This window comes from Chroicocephalus ridibundus, chromosome 6 (assembly GCF_963924245.1).
Source record: "Chroicocephalus ridibundus chromosome 6, bChrRid1.1, whole genome shotgun sequence".
NCBI lineage: Eukaryota > Metazoa > Chordata > Aves > Charadriiformes > Laridae > Chroicocephalus > Chroicocephalus ridibundus.
In genome coordinates, this window is record NC_086289.1 from 10555764 (window position 1) to 10562678 (window position 6915).

At 44.6% G+C, this 6915-nt stretch overlaps 1 protein-coding gene across 4 annotated transcripts in view; it reads right to left on the minus strand.

Annotated features, from left to right (window-relative positions):
* Window positions 1-2188: 2188 nt before the first annotated feature.
* Window positions 2189-6915, minus strand: part of VTI1A (vesicle transport through interaction with t-SNAREs 1A) — a 284284-nt gene continuing 279557 nt past the window's right edge. For all 4 annotated transcript variants that reach the window (XM_063337611.1, XM_063337613.1, XM_063337609.1 and 1 more), the window contains one exon: window positions 2189-6915. This exon is cut by the window's right edge and continues 6685 nt beyond it. The gene's annotated coding sequence lies outside the window, so the exon portion shown is untranslated.

The window sequence follows — 6915 nt, forward strand, 5'->3', positions numbered from 1 at the left end:
GAGAGGAAAAGTCTGGAGTAGGAAACCCAGCCCAAAGTGCCCCAGTACCAGGCACAACCATGAGGCATGCCAAGCACCCACAGCTGCCCTGCAAAGCTCAGAGTTTTATAGGATTGGACCATAGAATAATTGAAATAAAAACTTTCTGTCCTGGAAAAGCGGCAAAATGCCAAGCTGCCTTCCCTGGCAGGCAAGCAATTAAAAGTTTGACTCCATCTGCTCACAAAAGACTGAAAGCAGAAAGCAAAATGGAGACAAGATCTGAGGACACTGCAGAATCGGGGCAAGCTATGAAGGTGATTTGCTGCAGAAGACCACTGGGCTCCAGAAGATCTTACAGTGAATTACGTTGAATAAGACCACCCCCCATCCCCATCTAGTCCTCCGTACTTGGATACTAATTAAAAAAGTACACAAACTAATCACCCGCACAAGCATCCAAACCGCCACCCCGACCATCTCCTCCACCGTGCTCCTCACCTAACCACCCCCTCAGCCGCTCTCCGAGCACCGGAGGGAAAGGATGGGGGGAAAAAGCAGAACAAACCCAAGATGGTCTTGGCACAGTGTGCCCACGAGGTTAGGCTGTGATCCACTAATGAATAAGGTTCTCCAGGGAACAATCCCACATCAGTAGGTGGAACGGCTAATCTAATAGGTTTCTTCCATATCTAAATTCTATAATGGTGTAACTTGCAGCAGGGAGCATGTGATCACTCTTTGAATAAGCAGTGGGAGGGGAAAGGATATGTTTAATGGCCAGAATTAGTTTCCTTACATTGGTTTCCCAAGCCATTGTGCAGAATATGCAGCCTAAGAGTAGTGTGAGACTTTTTTTTCTTTTTTTTTTTTTTTTTTTGATTTTGAAATGGGTACACATCAAATACACCCATCCCCCAATCATAAGAAAATTCTCGCCACATGCTTCTGTCCTCCAGACTTACACAGCATTTTATTGTACGGAACACATCAAAAGGGCTTGGTTCCCTTGTAAAAGTTTTACAGGAAAATCATTGAAGAGCAGTGTAACTTTTTTTTTTTTTTTTTAAATTCAAAACTAGAACCAATATTCTGGATTCCCACACTTTGGTGTGGACTCTGAGAGAGCTGTGCTTTTCTGTACAGTAGAGCAGAAATACAGACCCTGTGTAATTAGAATTGCAGTCATGGCCTGTGGGATCTAGTGATTTGGACATATTTTATTTAACCAGCTTAGTAAAAGGTAATATTCAGCAGCTGTGATCTATAGCAGAATTACAATTTTCAGGGTCAAGGAGGGATTTTGATATTAGGAGGTTGGGCAGAATTGCTGTAAAATCTCATGAGCTGTCGTTAAAAATAAATGAGAAAATAGGTTATCCAAGAGTCATTGTAAGGGAAAAATCAATAGGCAGTGTCTATTCACTTGGGCTATCAAAATCCTTGAAATTTGAACAAAAGTTTCACGTTTAGTGTGCTGTAGGTTTTGAAATGTAAGTGGTGAATGCTCTGTGGGTACAAATTCATTGTGCTGTGCATTCAAACAAGGAGAAACCCTTCTGAAGTTCTGGAGTTCTCTATTAAGATAGTATAGTTCCTTCGTCACTAAGTCAGACATGTAGAACAGTTGCCAGCGAAACTTCAGAAGCAATTTTAGCTAACTGATGACAAACTCTCTCTTGGAAATATATCGCATTTCTTTATCTCACCTTGCTCCTGCGGGGTTCCCTCCCACCTCTGGCTCCCGGCGGATGCAGAAAGGGGCTGCAGCCCCGGAGCCCCGGCAACTTTCTGGAAGCGCATTCACCTGCTGCGGAACTGCGAACGACGGAGATTGGAAATGAGCGTTATTGATAATTCGGAGCAGCACACATAATTGATATGGAAAGGGAGTATCATCCTCATTCAGAAACAATTAACTTCCCCCTCCAACACAGCAGTTCAAAGAAGCCTCAGCCTTTTAAATATGAATGAGTATAACTTCAAAATATGCAACTATTAGCTATTACAATATATACATAGAGTAGTGTTTTTTTGTTTTTTTTTTTTTTCCTTTTTGGTATTCTTGCAGCTACCAAATTTAAGTGTGTTGTGGACGGGGACGTGCAGGCGCACAAGTCACGCGTGGACTCCAATCAGTTAGAAGTGGGGAGGGGAAAATGAGAGGTTCACACCGCTGCCGGGTTGTATTATTTTATTTGAGCCACAGCCTGATGCAACCCAAAAGTCCAGTTAATTCTTGGTTCAAGACAGGCGACTGAGACTTCACAGAACATACAAGAATCAGCAGAAAACACCCAGTGCAAAAGGACATCCAAAAAGGAAACCTTTCCCCAAAGCACAACCACAGCGAGGAACTCAACAGACTCTTCTGCAGAAGCCCGAGGAAGATTTGTACATTGTTAATTTGATTGCAGAGGGTGCACGTTAAATAGAAAAGAACTGAGTTTGTCACTGTCATCTCAATCCATTCAGTCAGTGCAACAAAGGTATATTTAACTAAAATATGAAACAGACTTGCTAACACCGCATTATTTTCTCAGGCTTACAAAGTTAAAAAAAAAAATTAAACTGAATATAAATGACTTTGAGCATTTTTTATGACACCCACAGCCTAAGTGATCCAGATAATGTAATCTAACCATCATTAGAAACCATGAAATTACAATTCCTCCGGGATGGATATTTATCTCTCTGTTACATACAGAAAGGCGATTAATTAGTAGCTCTTTCAGTGTTTAACATTACTGTGTACTGAGGCTGATTAAAATCTAACTATAGAACAGCTATCATAGCTAACACGTAATCTGGGGAAAGTTTAGCCGGGGCACGAAGAAGCACCTTAAAAAGAAAACTTAAAAAAAATGGACTCTTAGAAGTAGGTAGCTTCAAAGCCAAAACCCAGGCTTCTTTCTAATTTCTATTACACACGGTAATCATGACAATTACGGAGATTTCAAAAACCCCAATATTAAAACCAACTGAACCCACGTCAAATATTTTTGCAAAGCGGCAACATTCACAGAATAGCCATTCGTTTTCGAGGAATGCATACAGCGCACAGTCATGAAGTGAATCACACAGCAATGTCCTGAATGGCTTATTCTGAAATTGAAATGGGAGCGTTCGCTGGGGCACGTGTGTGTGTGTGCGTGTGTGTGTGCGTGCCCTGTGCAGACAGCGCAGCGCGCACACCCTGTGTGGGCTAAATTCATATTTCTGGTGTAATTTCACCGGCTCGTGTGGAATGCACCAAAGATGTGTCAAAGTGTGTGCGCAGACAGTTTCCTCCAGGATCTCACGAGGGACAAGTGGACAATTTCACTTTGGGAGGAATAAAACAGAGGCAACTTTTAGGGGGTTTGATTTCCAGAGCGTTCCTACTGTGAATGAAAATATTGGAGGAATTTCATGCGAGGGCAGCTGAAATGCCAGAAAAATCCCAAACCACTAGTCGTTATTTTGAAAATAATTTCCTATGTTGGCATCCCTGTACCTAGGTATGCACACTAATACGTTTGGGCTGGTTGAGAAGAGAGAAGAAACTTTAAAAGCAAATGTGAACAGCTCAGCAAAAAGACCAAGGTAACCCTGGTTTGATTTGATTTTTTGAAACTAGCAGCTGAGACCACAAACCAGTACTGGGCATAGATGGTGTTGCAGTGAGGATACACAGAAAGAAATTAGAAGTACTTTTAAAACAAAGTGTAAAGAAAGGACACTTTGCCACCCCCACCCCCCGAGTCCAGGTCCCAAAGAACCGAGCCACTGATTCCTAATCCTCTCCATTGTGCTGAGTATTGTGTAGATGCTGCTCTCTTCTGGCTGCCTACACAAATTTTAATATGCAAAATGTTAATAAAAAAGTGAAATAAAAGGCTGCGGATATCAAACATGGCCTCAGCGTGCTGAGGGTAACGGAGCCACCCCCGAGGTGACCCATACCCAGCCACTGCGTAGTTCTGCTCCAACACCACACTGACCAGGAGCTCCTCCAAAATCCGCCCCCCCCCCCCCCCCGCCATCCTCCTGCCTACCTCACTCAGGATGGCCAAGTTCATATTTGGAGGCAAGTGGAAGGCACGCTCTTACTCTTCAAGCTGGAGATGGCCAGCCGTCAGCCGTCCCAGGCAGGGCGAGGGGCACAGCTATTAATGCTGCCGGCAATGTGCGTCGAGCCATTTCACACTTCATGCCAACCCGAGCAGCAACAGCCCAGTTTCATATCCTTACAAAAACAAGGACGACTGAAACCCAGTGAGAAGATTAAAAAAACAACACACACCAAACAACCCACCAAAAAACTTTTAAACTCTCAAGTGACCGTTGCATCAGGACAAGGATCTTTGAGCCTACCCAGCACAACCAAGCAACCGAACCAAGCACCTCACTGGTCGCAAACGCCCTGCTTCAGAGAGAGCAGAGGAGCCAGAGTCCTTTGAATAGCTGGAGGCAGGAAATAAGTCACCAGGGCATCCCACTGCTCCACTCTGGGATGCAACAGGGTAGGACATTGCCGGAGTCCAAGATGGTTGACTTCTTTCCACCCTCCCCCTCCACTGCAGCTCCACACTAACGTGTTCCTGTCAGGCACCTCTGACCACCCTCTCAGCAGATTTCCTCAGGCAGATGTAATGGCCCTGCTGGGTCATTCCTGTGCTTCAGGAGAGGTGCTACTCTTACCCCTCCATCCGTCTCAACTGCCCATGTGGTAACATCACGTACCTGTTGCCTGAGAAAAGGCTGTTCCGAGGGGAGGTGGGACCTGTGTGCAGTGTGAGTTCAGACTGTCCGTGGGCACCCAAGTCAGCAGTCTGAGCTTCAGGATAGCTCAGGCACTGCAAGCAAGCCAAAATATCTCATCCTAGAGACAGAGGACATCAACTATCACAGACTTAAACCTAATTTATTGTCCTTCTTAAGGTCTCTTCTTAAAAGATAAAATTAATCTCTAACCCAAGGGACATCTGGCTATGTTCATCGTCCCTGAAGCCTCACACAGCCAGGACACAAGGCTAGGGTTGAAGCCCATGAAGGTGAGAAGTGTTTCCCTGGCAAGAGACCGGCTGCTCATGGTGGAGGAGGACATGAGCTCTGCTGCCGTGTGTTTGCTTCTGCAGCGGGAAGGAGAGGAAGCACGGTCCTCACAGCGTCTGCGGGACTCGCAGGGATATCTGTTACGATTCATTAAGTAGCGCTCTAAGAAGTTGCAATAATAACATTTCAACAGAGTTTCCAGAGGGAGCCTCAGAAACTACAGGAAAAGCTGACAAGTTTCAATCCATTTATCAAAGCACTTCAAGACAGATGAAACAGCAGAGATGCTTAGTGAGGAATGTCTCTCCTTCTGGGTGTCCAGAGCATTTCAGTAAATAAAAAGCTCTTTAAAAATAAGTCAATACAATGGAATCCCTTTTGCCTTTTGCCAGCGCTTGTATTACACTTACACCCAAATGACCCTCCTACCTATTATACTGCAGCATTTACATACACATCAAATGGGTGCTTTTCACTTACATAATACATTTAATCCAAGGATTACAGAGCACATAATATATTAAACATTACAACACCTCGTGAGGTAGGTTAGCATTAATGAAGTCGCAGTGGGTAAACTGAGGCACAGGCTAGCTTTATGACCTGCCTGTGGTCCCACAGTCAATCAGCGGAAAAGTCATTAAGGCGCTCTTCTGACAAACAGCAGACACACATACGCACATACTTGTATGGAGAAAATAGACTAATCCACGTTTTCAAAAGCAACTTTAGCTACCCATTCGGAGACACTCAGGTCCTGATTTTCTGAGGGCAGGAGAACAAAAGGCAAATAGGAGGAGATAAAAAGAACGGCAAGCGAATATTTGCTGTCAGAAATAACGTTTTTTTTCTACGCCACATCGTGTACGCAAAACAAGAGGCATCCAAAACTGAAGGACACTTTAGATGCTGGTCTCCAATAACTCGATTTCCTGAGTAAAGATTTTTCTAGACCTGCAACAGGGGTTTTGTTAGGGTTTTGTTCAATAACGTCGGTTTATATTTAGCTTTCGTATAGCGGATAGAGAAAAAAAAATATCTTTGGTTAAGGTCTTTGAGCCAAGCATCTAGGATAAAATTTTCAAAAGCACTCAACAGTGGCTTTTGAAAACAGAATTAGGCTAGTTCCTGAGACAAGCTTTGAAAGCTACCCCCTACCTCCTTTAGCATTTTAACTGAGAGCTGATTTCCTCGGTTATGGTACCGTTCCTCGTTTTAGTCTCCCCATCTCATGGCCTTCACTAGCATCGCTAAGTCAAGTTGGATTAAAAACCAGGAAAACAAGCAGGAGACGGGCGATGCGGGAGCTTGTGGTCATGACCTCCCCAGCATGTCTGCCGCCCGAGAGTGGTGTAGCTGGACACAGGGATGCTCCCTGGGTGGCTCCCACTTTCCAGCCAGCCTTTGTTCTCTTTGTGGGAGCACTGGCTAATAGAGGTGTACACCCTCCGCCTGATGGTTAGGTGAGGCTATAATTACCTCAGTAATAAAGGTCTGATTCTTCCCGGCTCTGCACCTCCTCGGCTGGTCAGGAATACTTGTCTAAAGTGGGTGCAAAGTGCTACCAGATCAGAAAGATGACATTTTACATCAATGGAAATGACCAGGTGTAAGGAACAAAGGCCTACATAACAATGCTCTCAACTCTGTTGTCCTTTAATTAAGTAGTTCCTCGGGCAATGACACTAATGAGGCCTTGTTTCCTCAGGGTTGGATTCTCTGGTATCTAAATGGGATGTGAGCTTTTCCTGGGGAGAGAGGCATTTATAATTTCTCCCTCCCAGGTGGTGTCCAATTTGGGCAGATGTCATGCTGCAGCCTTTCTCTTGGTAGGGACGCCAGTGGGACCTCTCTCCTCTCCTCCTGAAACCTACAGGAATTTCTGAGCGCTCTGTTCTT